The 22736-nt window shown below is 50.3% G+C and overlaps 1 pseudogene; it reads left to right on the plus strand.

Annotated features, from left to right (window-relative positions):
* Positions 1-1479: 1479 nt before the first annotated feature.
* Positions 1480-2445, plus strand: LOC118906145 (annotated as a pseudogene).
* Positions 2446-22736: the final 20291 nt, after the last annotated feature.

The following is a 22736-nucleotide window of genomic DNA, read 5'->3' on the forward strand; positions in this document are numbered from 1 at the left end:
AATCAGTAGGAATAGCAGGGTTTGGCCAGCTGCTTTCTTCGGTGCCAGGATTTGTCTACTCCTCTGTCACCCAAGTGTCCAAAAACAAAAGAGAAGGGACTTTCAGGCACAAAACCCTCCCTTAGAAGATGCAGGGCAGGAGGTCCTAGGGAATCAGGAGAAGGCCCTCCTAGAGTTTTAATTCCACCTATGAGCTCCATTTATAGAAAACCTTGTACCATTGCATGTAAGAGGAGCTCCCCGGGGGCACCCACGGGCCATGATACTGACCCCTTCAGCCCTCAGGGCCGCGGGTGGGACCAGGCACCCCTACACTTTCTGCTGGGCGCCGGTACCCAGAACACCTCTGAGAAGCCCTGGGCAGGGAGGTCCCTCCAGCAGGGCACCCTGTTCCTCCCTGGCTGCCAAGGAGGCCTTGGGTCAATGTCGAGGGATGAACAGTGCTGGAGAGGCTTGTCAGCAGCCCCTGTTCAGCCCCCAGGGAGGGTCACCCAGGTGCACACGGGTCAGCCACGCTCGACCCTGGCGCTGAGCAAAGTCCACTTAGGGCTTTGCAGTTTCACACGTCCGTCTTGTTGAATTCTGAATTGTATTTCTTTCCTATCCCCAAATCCACCCCTCTCTGAAGGGTCCCAGAGTTTGAGTTCTGTGGACACACTGCCCTCCCCACGGGTCAGCCCCTGAGGCCACATCCCGGCTGCTGACCCGCCGCCAAACCACAAGCACCGGCACCTGCCACCAGGCTGGCCAAGTGACCTGGCTCAGTTCCCAGCCTGCGCCGCTGGGAAAGAATGAGTCAGCAGTGTCTTGTCTCCTTGGCCTTAGGCGGAGTGTGACCTAAAAGCCACAAGAAGTACATGACTTGAGGATGGTCCCAGTAGAGAACGCCCTAAAACGTCAGAGTCTCAGGGATGGGAAAAATCTTAGAGGTCTTCTTGCTCAAACCCTCTTCTTGTGCTAGAGGATCTCAGACTCCGGACCCACACTGCCCTGCACGAGCTTGAGCAAGTTAGTGGCCCTCTGTGCCTCAATTTTCCCATCTATAAAATGGGGATAATAATAGTACTTACCTGATAGGGTTGTTGGTAAGATTAAATGAGTTAATCAATGTACAGTGTACATGGCACATAGTAACACCTGACAAATGTCAGCTGTCCTTATCACTATTATTTAGAGCAATTCCTTCTCTGGTAGAGGCCTCACGTGACTGCTTCCAGGGATATGAAGATCACAACCTCAAGAGGCAGTAATCCACATACCAAGCTCTAAGGTATCTCTCCCCTGAGTCTGTACAAAACACAACTTCCGTTGCACCTTGACAGATACCTGTAGTCAGATCTCCTCTTCCTGCTGTACCACCTCAACTCTAAGACGAAGACTCGAGCCCCGCCGCCGCGCTCACTCCAAGCCCCCATCCCCGAGCCGCCGCTCTCATCGCTCGCTCGGTGCCTCCCCGCGGGCAGCTCTCCTCTCCCGACAATGGCGTGCGGCTGCCGCGGGTGCCACCTGGGGCTGGTCCTGGGGCTGCTGCTGGCGCCCCCGGCGCTGCGGGCCAAGCCCACGGTGCGGGGCGCAAGGAGCTGGGTGAGCGGCCGCCCGAGGACAACCAGAGCTTCCAGTACGACCACGAGGCCTTCCTGGGCAAGGAGGACTCCAAGACCTTCCACCAGCTCACCTCGGAGGAGAGCAAGGAGAGGCTGGGGAAGATTGTCGATTGAATCGACAGGGATGGGGACAGCTTTGTCACCGCCCAGGAGCTGAAAACCTTGATCGAACGGGTGCAGAAAAGGTACACCTACGATAATGTCACCTAAGTCTGGAAGGATTATGATCGAGACAAAGACGATAACATTTCCTGGGAAGAACACAAACAAGCCACCTACGGTTACTGCCTAGGAGACCCCACAGAGTTTCATGATACTTCAGATCATCACACCTTTAAAAAAGATGCTACCATGTGTTGAGAGAAGGTTCAAGCCTGCGGACCTCGATGGTGACCAGACAGCCACCCGGGAGGAGTTCACCGCCTTCCTGCCCCCTGAGGAGTTTGGGCACATGAAGGAGATTGTGGTTTGGGAAACTCTGGAGGACATCAGCAAGAATGGAGATGGCCTTGTGTGTCAGGCTGAGTATACTGCTGATATGTTTTCCCACGTGGAGGATGGCCCTGAGCCAGACTGGGTGCTGTCAGAACGGGAGCAGTTTAATGAATTCTGAGATCTGAACAAGGACAGGAAGCTGGACAAAGATGAGATTCGCCACTGGATCCTCCCGCAAGATTATGACCACGCGCATGCTGAGGCCAGGCACCTGGTGTACGAGTCGGACAAAAACAAGGATGAAAAGCTCACTAAAGAGGAGATCTTGGACAACTGGAACATGTGTGTTGGAAGCCAAGCTACTAATTATTGGGAAGATCTCACCAAAAACCATGATGAGCTTTGATGCACACTCACCATGATATGACAGACTGTTGTAGGCTTTCTTTTATTGTCCTGGATAATTGCTACAATTGTCTCAGCATCTGTGTCCCCCAGAAAAGGAAGCTTATCACCTCAGATTGGGGTTAAAATTATTTTTTACTCAATATTTGCTGGAAAATAGTCATTACTAATCTTTGAGTAAGATTTCTGTCCAAATACATTAAAATCTTGGTAAATTGCAGTGCTCTATGGGGATATATTGCTAAAACATGACTTTTTAGCTTTTTCCATGAAATTTGAACTAAAAGGGAATAAAATTTGAAAAAACCCTGTTATTCAGAAGTTGGGTGAGTGGGGAGAGGGCAGTATATGGAGTGACTGCTATGTATTTTAACTGCAGATTTTTTACATTTGCCACTGTTAGATAATTGGTGAGGGAAAATTCTGATTAAGCTTCAGTGGTATCTCATCCTACACAGGCTACTTTCAGAGCAAGGCTGATATTTCAGATTCTCCTTAACTTTGTACTCTGAGCTTTTACTGTAAATGGCTTATAAACCTCTGTGCATTTTTCTGTATAGACCTGCTAATGTGCACAACAGATCCAACCATCTTTGTTTTTTGTCTTTGTTTTTTACAGTAAGAAACAATTAAGAAAGGTAATGTGAATAAGAAAGGTAATGTGAAAAATAAAGGAATTTTAAAGGTAGGGAGAAAAGATGAATGTCAGGCATTTGAAGAACTATAGGAAAATGGTAAACACTTTATCATACTTGAGAAATTTTTCTTGACATGTAAATGAAGCAGATCTGATCTTTGAAAAAATGAATAGCAATCCAACCCATTTCCTTACTGGTCTCTGCTAGGAGTAGGGAGTAGGGTCCTAGGAAAGCCTGCTTCGTGGAGCTCTGGAACCCATCTCATCCCGTCCCGCTGACTCCACAACCCTCAGACCTGCCCCGGGACCACTTACACCGTGCAATTGACGAAGCAGTGTTCCAAGCCACTGGCTGAACTGGAAGAAATAACTTTTACAGGTCGAAATTCTACCTTATAAGGAGAAAGTGGATGAAACAAAGCATCCCTCTGAGGATTTACAAAAAAAAAAAAAAAAAAAGACCGAGACCCTCATTTCCTTCAAAAGTTCTCCAAAGGAAAAAAAAAAAAAAGTTCTCCAAAGGAAATGTGTTCGTGTCCCTTTGCTCCCCTGGCCCTCATCTTCTCAAATATTGCCAATTAGTCCACTATATCTCCAAACAACTGAAAGCAATGTTCAGGTGTAGACAGATCAGCACAAAATACAGTCAGCTCGTCACCTCCTTTGTTCTAGACACTGGATCTCTAGTAATGCAGCCTGAGGTCACATTAGCCAACTGAGTGCCCTCCTACATGGCTGGCCCATAAAATTGAGCCTAGTATTAGCTGGAATCTTCCAGGCCCCTTTCCCCATGCTCTCCCCCCTCCTTCCCTTCCCCAGCCTGTGCTTGTTTAGTTCGTCTTTTTATACTCAAAGGCAAGACTTCAATCAACGTATTCACTTTCATCGTGTCTGCTCTGGCCTGACTTTCATAAAAGTTACCACCGTGGTGTCAGCTGTGACTGTCATTGGCCCCCTATCCATACCCTGATTACAGTCTCTGAGCCGGTCCCCACCTCCCTTTCCTGCCCTAGAGGCAGTGGCACAGGGAGGACTCAGTCCATCTCTGGACAGAATCAGCAGGCCCTTGAACCCTCCAGCCACAGACCAGAGTGCCAAAAAAAAAAAAAAAAAAAAGCTCAGCTCAGCGGGGGGTCACGGAACCACGATGTCCAGGAGCTGATCAGAGCCAAGAGGCAGGTGTGAACGTGAAGAAGGCTCATAGAAGACCTGGGTCCCAGTCCCACTTTGACACAGACTCTGAGTGTGACCTTGGGCAGGAAACATCCCCTCTGGGCCTCACCCTTATCTACTGGGCTTGATATCTTAGGCCCTGTCTCACCCACAAATTCTGTCATCCCCTCAAATAACTGTTGCCCAGAGCCCTCCACTGCACTTTGCCCACCCCAAGAGTTAGGACACATGAAGTTCCCCCCTTTCCCCATCTCTGGGGGTGAGTGCACTGAACAGCCACGTGAAGAAGCTCCCTGGATGGTTCCCTAGGACGGTCAGGCCTGAGAAGCCCCCATCTGACGGAGGGATGGTAATTCAGACTGCTCTGTGAATTTTCTGGCATGTCACTTCACCTTTCCCGGACATAAGTCTTTTCCCCACAGTTGTCTATAAGCCCCAAGAGAGAAGAACCCAGGTTTTATGAATCTCTGTATCCCTCCACATTCCAAACTCAGGGCCTGACATTTAGGAAGGGCTCAGGAAATACTGGTTCATCACTAATGGACTGATGTCATTCAGATTTCCTTACTCAAGCCCACATCTCTATAGCGCTGAATAAACTCTGTGAGCGCAGTGAATTCCACTCCAAAAAGAGGAAGGAGGTCTGGAGTATTCCAGGCAAGCACCAGGACAGATCCAGGGCTAGGACCAGGATGGATCTCATGGCTGGGACTGGATTCTCTCCTCCAAGCCCCGCCTAGAAGGATGTTAACTCATTCTGCCCAGGCTGCCATCTGTTTACCTCTCACAAAGGTCCGTGGTCAGCTCCCCTGGAGAGCTGCTCAGATGACTGCTGGCACCAGACATACGATGGCTCACTCCATGTTCATGACACAACTACAGGAGCCTCACCCGCCTTCAGCTTGGTCTTCCTTCTGTCCTCACTCAGAACTGCTCAAGAATCCTTGATCAGGATGTGGCCTCTCTGATAGGATGGACCACAGCCAAGTCTCAAGGTGAAAGAGGACCAGAGGGCAATGAACGTCTTATGATTAAACCGTTTTAAAGCAATGGCTGATACATTTATATTTCCAAAATATATGGTGTTTGGAAAAGGTAGTAAAAATACACCTTGTTCTCCTAGGAGGTCTCAAATGTAGAATCTAAATGTGAGCCCACTGATCTCCCTGTATCTCATGAACACATCGAGTTTGTTCCTACCTCAGGGCCTTTGTACTTGCTGCCCTCATCACCTGGGATGCTTTTTCCTCCTGCAGTCACATGGCTTGCACCCTCACGTCCTTTTAGGGTTCTATTTCAATATCACCTGAGGAGAGAGACCCCCTAAGTCTACACTCTACACAATATTGCAGTGCCCTTCTAGCTTGAGATGGTCCCTCTCTTCTCATCCTGCCTTATTTTCCCCCTCTGACATGCCATCTGTCTGTTTATTGCTGTTTTTCTCTTGTTCAATGAAGTCCCAAGAGAGCAGAGATTTTATCAGTTTGTTAACTTGCATGGTCCCCTGTGCTGAGTGCAGGGCCTAGCTAATAACAGGCACTCGACACATAGCTGTCGAAAGAGTCCACTAATATGGAACTATTTGGGGACCTAGGACGCTGGACTAAGTCACTAAACATTGAACCTCAAACGCTTTGACTGCTCAGTGCTGGGGCCCTGCTCAATCACTCAGCCTCAGGCCTTTTATCTGTGAAATGTGAGCATGACACCTGACTTACTGACCCCACCAGGGTGAGAAGATTAAGTAAGATAAACTGTCCAGAGGGGCTTTGTAAAAGGAACACAAACTCTTGCTGCACAAGAAAAAATGGTAGTTATAGTGATTAAATATTTTAATACCTGAATCAGTGGAAACCTTAGAAGCTGTGCCCAGAACCCCAGGCGAGGAAGGCCAGAGAGAGGCGCCGATTCACCCGGAGCTACAGAGCTCACCGTGTCGACTCCTCCCTGACATTTACCAGATGCTACTCTCTGTCAACACCGGTGAGTTTCCCAGACTTCTCAGCAAAGTGTGGCAGCACACAGCCTTGGCCAGAACTGTCTTTCTTTTGGGTGTGGCTTCCCACCCCTGGGAGCTGTGAGTCTTACCCTGGTCAGTAATACACTGAGCGCATTCAGCCAACCCGCCCCCCACCCCCAGACACTCCTGAGCCCGCAGGTTGGCACCAAACCAGGCCAAGGCACAGACTGTGCTCTAATCCCCTGTATTCCAAGAGGCAAATCGCAGACAGCGGACTCCCATCCAGCCCCGACCTCTCATAGTTACATGGAGATGCCGCAGCCCCAGAACTTTTCTTGACATGTCTGTGTCTGTTTCGGAGGCCGACAGAAGCTATAGGTGTCCACTTGCTGCCAGAGGAAGTCCAAACTCTGAGGTCAGCCTACCATCAATTTTAGCTGCATCTTCCATCTTATGGCCTGGGAAGCCAGAGCGAGGCTGAGCCACCTCGCTCCCCTGAGACCCCGGACTGGGTTGAATTATGTCCCCCCAGAAGTCAAGTCTTTCCCAGAACCTCAGAATGTGACCTTATTCGGAAACAGGGTCTTTATAGGAATAGTTAATTAATTAACAGGAGGTCATACTGGAGAAGGACAAGCCCTAAATCCAGCATGACGGCTGTCATGAGAAGACACGGAGACACAGGCACAGAGGGAAGGCAGCCACGTGATGGCAGAGGCAGAGACCGGAGTGAAGCGTCCACTAGCCAAGCATCGCTGGTGACAGCAGAAGTTAAGAGAAAGGAAGGGAACAGAATCTCCCCTGGAGACTTCAGGGAGGTCGCAGTCCTGCCGACAAATTGATCTTGGACTTCTGGCCTCCAGATCGGTGAGGGAATCAATGTCCGTTGTTTAAAGGCCCCCGTTTGCGGTACTTGGTTAGGGCAGCCCCGGACTAGACAGGCTCGGCACCCTCCCCACCTGCAGGTCTGTCTCCTGCCGTTCTCTGCATCTCGCTCGGCAAGTCTGGGATCATCCGTTCTTCCGGTCCAGCCCGAACCTTTTCCCCCAAAGACATCTCTGTTCCCACTTGCTGGTCCCCTCTCTCCTTCTCTGAGAAGCAGTGACTTCAGGGCACCAAGTCCCAGGAAATGAAGGACCCTTCAAGGCTCACTTCCTTCCCAGGATGTTCCTGGAAGTCTGACCCCAGCGCTCTGGGCCCTCAATGCTGGGCGCTAATTGCAGAACACGGCAGCCCACACCCACACCCACGGACAAGCAGAGGAAGGGGTCGAGTCAGGGGGAGCAGGGTGGAACTGGGCAGGGACAGTGTTCTGGGGCGCTGCATGGGGCCTTGGCAAGGGGATGGGTTGCTGTCAGGATGCAGCTCTGCACCGCTAAGCTGTGCAACCTTGAGCCAGTCACACCTCCTCTCTGGGCCTCCGTCTACCCATCTCTCCAAGAGGGAGCTTTGTCAAGTGACATCCAAGGCCCCACGGTGCCTGTTGCTGAGGACAGCACATACCCCCAGAAGCCATCCTTCCTTTCTTTCAGCCCCGAGATGGTGTGCCAGCCCCACTGCAGGACGGGAATGACAACGTGGTCATGGTCTCCCCATCAGGAGACATTAGGGTGAGAGACCCCAGAGCCAAAGCCAGGGAGAGAGGATCGGGCAGACCCAGGACCGACAGGCCCCTTTTGTGGTGACTCCAGCTTCTCTGCTAATTGTGCGGAGAAGGGAAGCCCTGTTTATTAATCGAACAGCATTTATCTGCAGTGGGTTTTGTGTTAAAACCCGGACCAGCTTACCAGATGATCACGCACAAAAAGTTCTCCTCGTCTCCCACACTACTCCCCCAGGCTTTCTGCTTTCTTGGAGAGGAAGGGACCGAGAGAGTTCTGGAGAGATAGAATCAAAGCAGCAGAAAGAGAGAGCCAGGGACAGGCGACCACGGAGGGAGAGAGAAAGAAATCAAGTGAGGAGGGGCTGGAGAGGAGGGGACAGTTGGGTGAGAGAGAAGAAAACATGGCAGCACTTCCGCTGGGCTTTCCCACCCTCCACCTCAGGCCATCCTTGTGTCCCAAACCTCTCCACTCTATTTCCCCTCCTCGGCTGTCTCCTTTTTCAGTTTCCTCCAGCATCCTCCCAGACTCCCTTCTGCCTTCCTGTGATGGGCTGAATTGCATCCCTCAAAATTCGTATGTGGAAGCGCTAACCTCCCAGTACCTCAGAATGTGACTGTATTTGGAGACAGGCTCTTTTTAAAAAGGTTATTTAAAAAAGAAAAAAAAAAAGGTAATTAAGTTAAAATGAGGTCACTAGCATGGGCCCTAATCCCACATATGACTGGTGTCCTTATGAGAAGAGGAGATTAGGACACAGACGTGTACAGAGGGAGGGTTAACATGCAGACATGGTGAGAAGACGGCCATCTGTGAGCCAAGAAGAGAGGCCTTGGGTTTCTACCAACCCTACAGCTTGGCCTCCAGAACTACAGGAAAATAAATCTCTGCTGTTTAAACCACCTGTCTCGTGGTACTTTGTTATAGCCCTTTGTTACAGTTTGCCCTGGCAAACTAATACACTCCCGTCCTCGCCTCTCCCTCCCCAAGCCTGATTTGCCACACCACCCCCATGGCTATGCCACCACAGACACCACCAATTCCTGTGGCTCCAGGAGCGAGAGGACTTCCCAGGAGGCCAGCTGACTTGGTTCTCGGCCAAGCAAGCCACTGACTTGCTGTGTAGCCTTGAGGAACTCACTTCTCCCCTCTGGGCCTTTTTGCTGTCCAAATTCTACCAAGGTATTAATTACCTGGCTTGTTATGAGAATGACACTGAATTCTGATGTGACAGTGATTTGTTAAAGGGTGAAAGAATCACAATGGAGAGTAGTTATTTGTGTGGCTACAGGGAGGAAAAAAAAAGAGGGTTACCAAATGCATTCCAACAAGTGAACAGCACCTAGATAACGCCGGTTTCCAACGACAAAAGGGATATTTCAGGAATTGGAACAAAAAATTAAGATTCTAAACATTTCGGACTTTTAGTTCTAATTTAACACTCTTCAGATTCAGACCTTCTGAAGCGTCCATCCCCTTGTGACGCCGTAGGGCCACGAGAGATTCAATACCCCGTGACCCACCCCCCTACTGCCCACCATCAGTACTTCCCAGAGGGAAGCAAACGGAATGAACATATGTCAGGCATCTTCTCTGGGCCAGACAGTCCCATAAATCACCTCATTTGACTGACTACAAACTTATAGAGCCAATATCATGCCCATTTTTCAGATGAGAAAACAAAGCTAGATCTGATTAAGGGTCTTGCCTAAGACCACATGGTAATAACAGTAGAGGCTGGATTTAAGCTCATATCAGCCTGGCTCGTAATCCCTACTCTTCCCACTACATTATGATGTCAGGTACCGTGTTGTGTCCCTGACATAATAAAAGCAAAAGGTAATAAAAGCAAAAGTTCTCAACTGGGGGTGGGGATTTTGCTAGGCACGTAGAGCACACGCTCTTGAATACATCATGCCATGCAATAATCACAACTAACCTGGAGGGAATGATGGTGGTTTTTACATTGAAAAGATTAAGTCTCAGGCATGGTAAGTAAGTTGCCCAAGATGAAAGAACCGGATTTCAAACCCAATCTGCGGAAGCCAAAGCCCAACCTCCTTCTCTATGCCATGGTGCCTACCAGAGCAGGTAGAGACCTGAGGCCTTCCTTAGAGGGTCCTGGCAAGGGAGAGCCACCCATGACCGTGCTCCCAGGAGGACGGAGCTGAGCACATGTGCAGAGGGGATGGGGTGTCTTCACAGAAGGCATCACAAGGGGCTACACCGCTGATCCCCAGGGGCCACCAGAACCGCCTCCAGCTTTGTGGGCAGCCGGAGTCGACTCGTCCTGCCCTCACTCTGCTTCCACAATGAATGCTCTTTAACTCGGCTGTGCACTTGACAATGGAGAAACGATGCGGGTCTGCACACGGCCTTGGGACACCTTGGAATCATGAGTGCCTTGAGGCCGCGCATAATAAAATGGATTTTTAGTCGCGTTGCATGGCTTCATTTCCTACAGAATACCAGGCACGGGGAGGAAAATGCTGGGTGATCTTCGCTAAATCCCTCCCTCCTCTTTGAACCTGAGTTTGCCCATCTGTAACATGAGCCGGTCAGATGAAATGACCTGTCGGGTTCTCCCCTCTGGGACATTTCCAGAGTTTATCATTCCCTAAGTTCCACAGGTTATCACTGCAAAGAAGGAGCTGAGCTTGTGGCTTTGGGGAATTCTAGGTTTCCAGTTTCCAGTCCAAAAATAAACAGCCTTACAAGTTCAAAGAGAAGCGCCTTCCACAGGGAGAGCTCACTCGATAGCAAGAGGCTTGTTCGAGGATGGTCTGAATGAGCTGAGTGGGAAGGCACCAGAGCCATATGAAACGACTTTGCCTGAAAATACACAACTCTGCCAGCAAGAGGGAAATGCTCCAGGCAGAATGCGGCTGAGACTTTAGCAAACCCAAAACATTTGGCTTCTTAGCCAAACCCTCAGCCCCCTCTCTTCACCCTTGCAGCCCCACGCAGGGTCAGAGTGACACATGATTCCCATCTGTTCCTAGTCAGAGACCTGAGGATCCCGGAGTGTCTGAGAGAGGTGCTGAGTGGGACTCAATGGGATTTGTCCAGAGCAGTCCTCCGCTGCCCCTAGCATCCTGGCATAATTATTAACAGCATCCCTCTCACTCTCTGTTGTAGTGTGCAAGGTACATTACATGGTCACCCTCTCCAGAAGGATTTTGTTCTACAGAATATGTAACCTGGAAACCAAGGCTGTCCGCTTCACATCTTGTTAAGCCACTATTCGGAAACCTTCTACAAATGGAGGAGGGGTGGTGGATATGAAATCAACAGAGGATTGAACCTGCATCTTGTGCCTGCTCCGGATCGGACAGAACTGCCTACAAACGCCTTAGCACAGCCTTCAAGGCCGTGAATGACTTTTCTCATTTCTTCTACTATTCTTTCCCTAATCCCATGCAGCTATAGACCAGAAAAAGGGTTCTCCTAATCCTATTTTAGAATGGGTAAGTACACAGATGATTGGTGAACAGCTGGAGAGAAACAAGGCGAGCGCTGTGCCCTGGGAACCAGCACGTGAGCTTTAAGAATAAGTTACTTTAAATTTTGTTCCCCTCCCAAGAGGCTCCCTGGCCTGGGATAGCAGTAAGATTCAGTGGGTGAAATGAACCCATACTCCAGCTAGGCATTTGACAAAGTAGGTCATGTTCTCCTTATGGACAAGTTGGAAAACAGCTCGACTGCAATATTCACTTGCTAGTGATCCAAAGCAAGCCAAAGAGGGCCTCTCCTGGGCTCAGTGCTCGGCAACGATTGAATTAGTGCTTGGACAGGAAGTGGGGGGGGGGCAGGTCCAGCGCGTGGACGAAGAGGAAAGGTAACCTCAAGGATAATGAGGTCAGGATCCACCAGATCTGTGGAGGCTGGTGATGGGTTCAGCAAAGTGACTGTGAATGTGGAATCTATCTCCTCGGTCTAGTCTAAGAATCCAAGCAGAAGATGTAGGGGAAAGGCTGAGGGGGCTTCCGTCAGCATGAGGCCAGTGTCAATCCACAGGAATGAGGTGACACCAAGCTAAGGCAAGCGCATGCTGCTGAGTTATAATGCCCAGAGTAAGGGATGAGAGGGCCCCGCCCAGAGGTAGTGTGAACCACAGGGCCCACCTGTGATAAGGGACCCAGAGGTTAGCGCCAAGCCGAGCAAAGATGATTCCCCCAGAGAAGGGAGGACGAGGTGGGGAAACTGGAACACCCAGGGGGCAGCACGGGTGAAATATACAGGGAGGTGGTTTCAGCTCCATGCAAGCGAGGATTCCAATGATTGGAACCATCCACAGCTGGCGCGGTCTACCCCGATATGTGGTGAGCTCCCTGTCACTGGAAGCATGCAAGCACAAGCAGGGCAACTACAGCCTGCAAGCTGTCGGGGCAGGAGGATTCAAACAGTTGATGGGGAAAGTGACATAGCTCATTTTCAGGGTCACTTCCAACTCAGAGCCTGCCACATAGCGGGCACTCAAAAATATTTATCAAATAAACATGGGATGATGGAGCTGCTCAGCCAGGGACCCAGTTCCTCCCAGGCCAGGACCACAATCTGACCGGCAATGTTTCCTCCTCCATCAGCTGGGAGGGATTTTGCCTTCCCTCCTCACCTCTTGGGGCTGTTATGAACATCACATTAAAAGAGAATTTTATGTCATGAAGATCTAATTAATGGGTACGAATTTTGCTTTGAGAGAAATGTACAAGGCACCGTGTAAAGACCAGAGTTGTTTTTAACTCTCAGCCCCGGAATGGAAGTCTCGAGGCCAGTGGGTCCTTCCCATCATAACAATTCTGACAAGAAAGGGACCCCCAAAGAATTTGGCTCCAGCCTTTTCAAGGAAAAGACATGGAAGTCTTCAAAGAGAGATAAAGTAATTTGTATTTATATGAAGTCAGCAAATTCTCTTTTTTTCTCCCCAGTTCCCACAATTTAGACTGTTAAAAGAACCAAATTACAAAACAAACCACTCTAAATAAAGAGAGGAAATCAATCCCAGTTTAGACCTTGTTTAAAGAAATCATTTCAAATCCCACACAAGAAAAACATACACCGGCCCTGATAAATGCTCTGGAAGCCGGCGGGGCCGGGGAGGGGCGCGAGGCCATCTGGAGCAGAAACGTAAACACCCTCGTGCAGAGCGGAAAAGTGTGCTCGCACCCCGGTCCCGGTGGCCACAGGATGGCCCGGCCGGAGGCGTGCTGGCCTGGTCCGGGCAGGAGGGCGCCCAGGGGCAGCGAGTCTGCAGGGCGAGGGGAGGAGAGCACTTGTGGGTGAGGAGAGCCCGGAGTCCTGGACGCAGTGCATGTCAGAGCCCCGATCAGGTAGGTGGAGGCCAGAGGGTCCTGCTTAGAAAGCTCCAGGGAGCATCAGCAAACTCAGAATAAAGACCAATCCCCCCCCCCAACCCCCACCATAGGCCGAGGAGCCAGTGATGGGACCTGGGCAGAAAAAGCCCCGAGATTCAGGATCTGCTCTGAGCCGCTGTGAGGCTCGGTTTCCTTACCTGCCACAGCCAGGTGAGAACCCCAGCCTCAGACCCGCCCCAGTAGGTACATGGTAAGTGCCCAGCGAGGGGGTCAAGGTCCTTCTGCATCGACTTCCATCACTGTCCCCCCACCCTCGGCCCGACCCTTTCAAACAAGACCTCAGCAGCCTCCAGCCCCATTGAATCTCCTCCAGGCCCTGAATCTCCCAAGGTTTGGCCTTGGCAAAGCCAGTTCTCTCTGCTCAGAAACACCTCCCCTCTCATCCTAACACCTTCCCACCCCGCTGTCCACGCGCTACGAGCCTGGTCTGAAAGTCTAGGGTAGAACGAGCTGCTTTCTCGGGATTTTTCCATCATTTCATAGCTTATCACGCTGGGTTGCCAAGAGCCCTTTTCTCCTCTGCTAGGCTCTGAGTGGCTTGAGGGCGGGGAGAAGGTTTGACTCCTCTGAGCAGGAAGAGGGGTCAGGAAGGTAGGGAGGGACAGCAGGCAAAGCGTCTGGGTTACGCGAGGCAAGATCCAGGAGGACGTGTGGAACGGAGGCTGGAACGGAAGCAAACGACCTGAAGGCAGGAGCTCCCGGCGCTTCCCTTGACTTCGGCCCCTCCCTGACCCAAACACCCCACACCGGGGTCTGCAGCACTTGTGGCTTCCTCCCCCAGAAGACACTCCCCCTTCTTTGTTGCTATCATCTGGCCGTCTTACAAATTCCCTTTTCCTCCAGGAAACCTTCCCTGACCTCCGGTGAAGTTCATCACCCTCAGCTTTGAGCTTCCTCCAGTGGCGCCCCCCGCCAAGTCCCCATCACCCCTCCTCTCTTGTATCCCTCGTAGGTTTTAAGCCATGCAGGGCATTGCTCCCCTGGCCACTGCTCTCACCGAAGATTCCCAGGGACTCTCTGCAGAGAGCGCTGGTCCTCAGGAACCACCCCCCTACCTCCACCCGCCACCAGCCCCGGGGCGGGAAGCAGTGGCTCAGGGCCACGTGGAGGGAGTGGTCCTTCAGGCAGACGGCACCAAGCTCCCTGGTCTTGTACCCCTGCTGCCTCCATGTTGTTCCCAAACACACGAAATTTATCAGCAGCCACACTGGGTTCCCTCCACCACAGCAACACAGAAGAGTGCTGATCTGGAGCCCAGGATGGAAGGCTCAGCTGGTGACGGAAGGTGTGAAGGTGTGCAAGTAGATCCCTGTTAAAAAGTTTCAGTAGTTTCTCCACTGCAGAATCGATTGCTCTTGTTCATGCAAATTCCCTTTCAGCCGAGATGAGTGCAAAACTGGGAGACTCACGTGCTGGGAAGGACTGTGGAAAACGCCTGGCGTATGGTAGACTCACTACATGGTCATGGAAGGAATGAAATGAAGGAGTGAGTGAAGGAATGCAGAGGAGCCTCGGGCTGTGCTAGCAGCCCCCTTCCCCCGACACCCTGATCCCCTCCTCACAGCGTCATAACTCACAAGTTCTCTTTTGCGTGTCTGTCCGCCCACCAGGCTACAAGCCCTGTGAAGACACAGCCAGTGTCTGCGTGCACCTGCCCCGCCTCTGCGTCCCCACCAGGAGGCACTGTGCCAGACTCATGGTTGGCACTCAATAAGTATCTGAATTAATTACATAATAACTCATGAATAGCCCCAAGGAGAAGAGAGAATGGTGGGCAGACGTCTGTCTTCTGAGTACAGATGTCTGAACTTGAGCCTTGGCCCTGCCATTCACTGAATGACTGAGGCCCTCTCCTCACCTTGGTTTCCTGCAAAATGAAATGCTGGTCTCTGAAAACCTTTTCCTGGTACCTCCGCAGGAGCTCTTACTCCGTGGAAATGGTTTGTTTATCCGTGCATTTCTCCTGTTAGACTGTGAGCTCCCCAAGGCCAAGGACCGTATAATTTTCGATCCTGTCCCAGCACCCAGCACACCGTCAGCATCTAGGAATCCTCGGCGAATGCCTGTCCTCCCAAAAGTTCTTAAGGCCCAGATTCCCAACTACCACCTCCTTTGGAGATGAAGCATCTCCAAGTCAAATCTGTGTCATGTAGGTAGGAACAGCACTCACTTACTCAACTGGAAATCTCAGTGTCAAGACCCGCGCCTGGCACCGCGGAGAGAGAGGCGGAAACAACTTCATTTCAGGCCTTGGGGAGCTCTTAGTTGGGTTGAGAAAGGGAGAGTGTCACAGGATCCAGGACAACGCTGTGAGGTGAGCACAGAGCAGAAGCAAGGCGTTTTCTCCCAGCTACAGGTCTATGGGCTGATCTTATACCCTGAGGGAAAATTATTTTGCCCTTGGATATTCCAGAAAACTCTATTTGTATTAGGAAAAACCTCTCTGGGTTGGGCAGGTCATTGGCAATATTCCTTGGAGGGTGATGTCTTTACCAGTTGGAAATTCATGTCTTGAGTGAGGGCAGAGCCTGTGGCCATGACGACGGGGGTTTGACTCCCATCCAAGGGGCAGATTTCCCTCACAGGCCCAGGTACCCAGGGAGGCAGCTACGGGGGCTCCATGCCTGGAGGACGGAGCACTGGTGAATTGTTGGACTTTCCCCAATAATCCCATCCCGAGAAAAACGGAGCAGCAGGAGAGCGTCTCAGTTCCCAGGATGGCTCACAGATCCGGGAGGAAGGCAGACCCAGGGACGAGAGTTCATGCTGGTTCCTCAGTGCTGCTGCTTCCAGAACCTGGTCCAAACCTTCTGTGTCGGTTTAGGGTCTTGTTATGCACCTCAGAAGGGACTTTGTTAGAAGGATGTCAGGAGCGTCAGGTAAAGGACAGATGACTGGGGAATGAGCCGAGGGAATTCCAAGGCTCAGGAAGTACTAAGCAGGACACACAACAGCTCCCTTACTATGGAGAAGGTCGGGGCTGCCCTTCTGCAGCTTTGCCCACCAGGGCCACCAGAGTGACCTGCAACGTCTCCCTTTTGCCCTCACCAGGAGCCACTTGGATTCAAAGACCTTGGAGGCAGTGCCGAATTCGCTGCTGTACAGGCAGGACAGGGAAGACCCAGGTCATACATAAGCTTCCAGGGTGAAAGGTCTTTACCTGGATCTATACTTCCACCAAAACCATACATTCTGGGAAAAGTAACCACCCCAATGGGAAATTGGGTTGTTATCAGGTGAGGGTAGTGGATCCGGGCAGCCAAAGACATCCAAAGGCCATGTCAGACGCTGCCTCTTTTAGGAAGTCTGAGGTTCTACTCCATTTGTGGCTGGTCCAGAATAGTCAGTGTTTTGCTGAATGAATGAATGAACAAATGAAGAAATAAATCTGTAAAACAGAGATAATAGTTTCTCCCTTTTTTAGGTTATTGTGAGTAATAAGTAAGATAATTTGTGAAAAGAACATAAGAGAGCATCCAGCATAAGCAAACACTCACTAAAGGCTAGCAAGGAATATTCAGTTTCAGCACATCAGCACAGTACCGCCTTGGTGTGGCACGTGCCCGGCATGGACAGGAGAGGTGCACCGAAAAGGGACTCCAACTCCAACACATGTTGCCTGTTAACGTGAAAACGGGAGAGTGTCCATATCACGCTCAACAGTCTGGCAAGAATAAAACGTCTGACGATATCAAGTGTTGGTGATGATATGGAACGAGGGGAACTCATTTCCACTGCTGTAAGTGCTTGCAACCTTTTAGGAGAACAATTTGGCAATATCTAGTAAAACTGAAGATGGGTACACTCTATGAGCCAGAAGTCCCATCTGTCTGTCTATCTATCTATCTATCTATCTATCTATCTATCTATCTATATCTATCTATCTATATCTATATCTATATCTATCTATCTATCTACCTATTTATTTCCAAAGAGAAAATTTATAAATGGATTCCACAGACAGAGGAAAAATCAAGGAAGAAAACTTCAATATAAAGCAGTATGAATATAGATGAATAAACTCTAATAGAGGCATGTTATAGAGCTCTACAAAATGCCTCAACTGAAGGCTGTGTATAAGCATGAATGACTCTCACAATTCAGAGCTCTATCCTTGCAGGACATTTCTGTACGAGGCAATCCGTGGCAGAAATGATCACATATAAAGAGTTATTTTTTTGTTCCTTAGGAAGACAGTAGAATATATCTGTCTTTTAATATTTCCATGTTTTCAGAAAAAGCTTCTGGCCCACTCGAATGAATTGGGAAGATTTCTATTCTATTTACGACTTAGAGACAAAACTAGTCCGTAAATATGATCAGTTCTTGCAATTGTAGTTAAAGCCTAAGCCAAGGTCCTGGGATGGGCAGGACGAGGATGCTTTCCTCATTACACAGCAAACGTCATTGAAGGTACTGGGAGCCTGGGCCAGTCATTGCAGCCAGAATCCCCCAAGCCTGTCTGTCCCAGCTCCCTCACAGTGGGCCGGGCAGAAGTCAGGCATCTCAGAATCTTCCTGGTAACTCATCCTCATACCTTTTCAACCTTTCTTCCTACCTAAATCCAGCCCATTCTTTAAGGCGCACCCCTAAATTCAATCAGCCCTTCAAATCTAGCCACATACTTAAGCAACACGTAATGCACTGTCTTCTTGTCCTCTGATTCAGCTCAGGTGCCTCGACGGGTGTGAACGTTAGTTGCTGGGACAGTGGCAACATTGTGACAAAAAATGGCCTAAGGATGACTTCCGTACAGGAACAGCATTCTGTAAGGTGTCTGTAGGACTTGGGTAGGTAAATTCGGCACGTGTGGTGAACACGACACACTGGTATGAGTTAGTGTGCATATTACAGAGAAATCCCAATGAGCTCCATCAGAAGAACCCTGATTCCAGAAGCACCGGAGGAGGTGTGACATAAAGTGGGACTCTGACCGTAGACATTCCAGGGGTCTTTCTCTCCCCCAGCCCAAACCTGCTACTCCTCCTGGATTTCCTGTCTTTGGAGAATGGCACCGCCTTCCATCCCATTACCCAGGCCCAAAACCCACAAGGTGTCCTAGACACTCCTTTTTCCTCACCCTGTCACACTTAATCCGGTGCTAAGGCATAGTTCAAGCTCACATAGTTCAAGCTCCAAGCTGGTGAGCATTGGATGCCCAAGAGCTGTGGTCCTGGAGCAGGTGAGGGTGTGGGGTCAGCACAGCCCAAAGCTCTGGGTCTAACCCTATGTCCAGCCCCTACTCCCATAAAAGCTATATTAGCAAACTGACAAGTATTTTCCCCCTGGTTTTATTTGGTCAATTTTAAAGGGAAGCAGAAATGGAGTAGGTAAAGAGTGAGAGAGGGGCACTCCTCACCTTGAACCTGGCAGGAGAAGTGAAACATAGATGTAAAGTCACAATAAACTGCCAAGTTTTAAGAGAAAGGACTGGCCGAGAGATAGCAGGGAGAAGGGTGGGGCAAGGCAGGGTGGCGTGTCCTGGCCTGTATTTTCAAGGACACGCTGAATTTCCCAAGATAGAAAAGGAAGTCAAGAAAGAAGAAAGGCAGGGCTCCAGGCCGTGAGACCTGGGAGAACAAAGACCAGAGAGCAGCCAAGGTCAGGTGGGCTGGAGCACGGGGTGCTAAGGACCTTCCCCGGGGATGGGTGTGATCCTCCTGGGGAGGGGGGAAGGCTGTCAGCTGGTGGATCTGGTCTCTGGCGAGGGCTGCTGGGTCTCCTAATACACATCCCCTGCCCAGTCCCACACCTGCCCGCTCACTGCCTGTCCTTTTGCTCCCTACTCTGAGCAGCTGGTCTATGAGAAGAGAGGAATCTGGGTCAGGGTGGGGAAGCCCAGTAGCCTAAGGGTGGGGAGCAAGCCTGGAAGAGCCCTGGCCTTGGAATCAACCTGGCTGGTTGCCTGGGCCCCCTCCCATCTCGCTCTCCCAGGTTGGCACAGCAGTTACCAAAAAGGTCTGTAGTCCCATGCGACCTGCTGGGCTGGCCCTTCTGAAGATGCATTTAGTGGCGCGATGCAAGGGGCCATAGGAGAGACCCCACAGTGCCCCTCCAGTGGTCCACCCTCCAGGAATGAACATGCAATCGAGAAGCACATCTTATCAGTGCCCTCACTTTAGCAGGCTTTAGAGGGGCAGAGAGAGGAGACTTTGAGGACTGGCAAAAATATCTCTGAACCCTGAATCCACCCCTTATTAGCCAAAACCTCGGGAAAGTTACTCAAAGCCGTGGGCTTTGGTGGGACCCAGATACCCACTTTTCTGAATCCCCTCTCCCTAGTTGCCCAGGCCCTACAGGAGGGTCTGCTGATGACCCTCCTCCTTGGGGGTCTCTGGGCTCTTCTGCACATCTGAGCCCCTTTCTTAGTACCTAACCACCCCACCTCGTTCCCCAGACCTTTCCACATGCCACTGTCCACAGCCTCCAAGGGACGTGTCCTTGATGGCCGGGCAGGGACCCTGGACCTGATTGCAGAGCTCCTGTGGTCTCTTGGTGTGCCCCCGGGTACCTCCACGCTACCCATCAGTCCCTTGGTCAACCAAGCCTTGGCAGTGAGTGGGACCCTCTAGGCCTGCTCCTCCGCTCTCTCAGGATTTCCTCCAGGGTTCCAAGGAAATGCTCATCTAGAACCGCGTATTCACGCAACAAACGACTGCTACCAAACTATTAACCTATCTCCTCACACATGCAGGTTGCACACTCCTGATGACTCTGTATTATCATCCCATGTCACAGATCAGTAAACAAAGTCCAGAGAGTCACACAAGGAAATAGAGACCCAACGAGGACCAGATACCAGGTCGCCTGACTCCCTGACCTGGCCGTGTGCCCCGAACCACCTCTGTCTCCCGGGCCTTCGCACAGAAGCTCTCGGAATTAACACACTTTGCAAAGAAAGTTAAATGAGGACATTAATGCCTTCCCAGCTTCCCTTCCAGAGGTGTTCTGGGGACCTGCAGAGACAATACATGTGACAGTTCTTTGCAAAGCATAAAGTGCTATGGAAACACGAGATTCAATTATAGCCAGGCCTCTGCCGAGTCACGCGGCCACTCCAGTTTCTTTTTTTTTTTAACTGCAGAAGAGAATGAAGCAGGGCTCTTCCTGAGAGAGGCTGCTAACACCTTGAACATAAGGAAATCCTTCCACAACAGAGCCGGCTCCAAGCTAAACAGGGGAGAATTGTTTGGAAGGGGTTTTCATTTCCTTCTTCCCACCCCCTCCCTCATGCCTAGTATTCAACAGGCACTAATTTCACTTTATAAATGGAAACTGAATCACTGCATTCCAGGCTGGAAAATGATTGGGAATGAGAGTATGTCCGAGGTCAAGACCTGGCCACTTCCTCTCTGGACAGGAAGTAGACTCTCCAAATGGTTCTTGCAGGACCTCCCGGTGATGAAAGGCCAGCTTTGGCTCTGGGCTGGGAGAGCTCTCTGCTGTTTTGAAATCTCACTTTAAAGGAGAGAGAGAGAGGAAAAAGAAAAACCCGGATGTCCCTCTCTAAACAGGGATGTCAGCTCAGGAAGGAGGCGTTTTGCAGCTGCCTTTTGGTGGGGGGTTGTCGACAGCATAAGAATTGTTTAAAATCTGTTGTAAACACAGGCATAGAGTTATGGTGAGCCAGGCAGCGGTGCTGCGTCCTCTCTCAGGGCCTCCTAGGGCCATCAGGGCCCTTTTCACACAGCTGGCTAGTCCAGATTGTGAAGATACAGGGGAATCTCAGGCCTCTGGAGGGCACAGCTGACCTGGTCCTGGGCGGAGACCATCAGAGATGAAACGTGCCCCTGTACCTGAGGTCCGGCCTTGGGAGCAGGGCCCGGGGGGGGAACTGGGAACTAGAGCACCAGGCTGGGAGCCCCCAAGAACAAGAACTGGCCAATTGCTCCAGGCTCCGCAGCTCCTGGCTCCAGACAGGACACCGAGACCACATCAGCAAATGCTAGTAAGCAGGATGTGAGGACAGAGAGAAGCGTGTGTTGGTCCCTCTAGCCCACGGACAAACCTGGGTTCAAATGTGGACTCCATGTAAACGAGGTGTGGGGTCCTAGATCAAGTCACTCATCCACCCGGGGTCTCCACTTCCACGCCTGTGAATTGCACATGATAATACTGAATTTTCAGAGGTACTATTGGGATGAGAGATCATGCCTGGAAATGCAAACCCGTTTTGGCTTGGAAAGCTGAATTTGTTCATTCAAATATCTATTGACCAAGACTCAGCGATCAATCAGCCTCTGTCCTTGAGAAACCTAGATCTTCATAAGAAAAAGAAGACAGAGACAACTATGTTTGTTCATTGTAGAAGTGGAGCCTGCACATTATAAAGCACTTAGAAAGGACGCTAAAGAATGAATAAGCAGGAAAATAATCACCATGGGCAACCGCTATTAATGTGTTGGCAGATTTTCTTTCAGTCTCCGATTTCATTTTTTTAAAGTGATTATCCCACTTTGTCTCAGTTTTCTACTGCTGTATAGCAATTATGCAATTATAACAATAACATAACAAACTCAGTGGCTTAAAACAACACCCATTTATTATTTCACAGTTCTGCTAGGTCTGAAGTCCAGTTGGACTCAACTGGGTTCTCTGCTTAGAGAACAGGCCCAAGTCAAGATGTCAGCCAGGCCTTTATCTAGAGGCTGGGAAGACTGTCCTCCAGGACTGTGCAGGTTGTGGCTGAATTCAGTCCCCTATAGCAGTGGGATGCAGGTCTCTGTTTCCTTGCTAGCTGTTAGCAGGGGGCCTCTCCCAGCTTCTAGAGGCCTCTCTCCAGTACTTGCTGAGGTCCCCTCCATCTTCAAAGCCAGCAAGGGCAGGTCGAATCCTTCTCATGCTTCCAATCTCTGACTTCTCCCTCTACTCCCAGCCAGAGAAAACTCTTGACTTTTAAGGGCTTTTGTGATTAGATAGGCCCATCTGGATAATCTCCCTTTTGCCATATAACATAACATAATCCCAGGAGGAACACCTTGGCCCAAGGTCATGGGGGCCATTGTAAAGTTCTGCCCACCACACACTGTGTATTCAGTTTTGTATCCTTTCCTCCTGCTAACACCAGAGGGACAGTAAGAGTTAATTATCACACTGGTTTTCTGTTGCTGGAAGCTGCTGGGGCCATACCCTGTCTGATTGGTCAGTTCTGATTGGCCAATTGTTTACTATTTTGAATAGAGCTCAGACTCCTAAGCATTTTCTCTGCCAACAACAACTTTTTCACACATCGAATGACTACATAAGGTTCCACTAAGTGGATGCATCATAATCTGTGTAATAATTTTGCTAACTAATAGCTACAATGTAAGAAGTAGAGGTTTAATTCAATAGGGATGGCAAGCCGTTGACCACAGGGAATAACGTAATCAGTTTCGTATTTTATAAAGATTACCCAGTCAGAAGTGAAAATGATTGACAGAAGGGAGACCAGGCAGCATCAACAAACTGGGGGCGGGGGTGCTGGTGGGAGGGGGCGCCTACAGGGAATTCGGGTGGGAGAAAGGTGAGCCAACTCACGTCTTCGCTAAGAATCTCATGCTTTCA

Source organism: Balaenoptera musculus, chromosome 13 (genome assembly GCF_009873245.2).
Source record: "Balaenoptera musculus isolate JJ_BM4_2016_0621 chromosome 13, mBalMus1.pri.v3, whole genome shotgun sequence".
Lineage (NCBI taxonomy): Eukaryota > Metazoa > Chordata > Mammalia > Artiodactyla > Balaenopteridae > Balaenoptera > Balaenoptera musculus.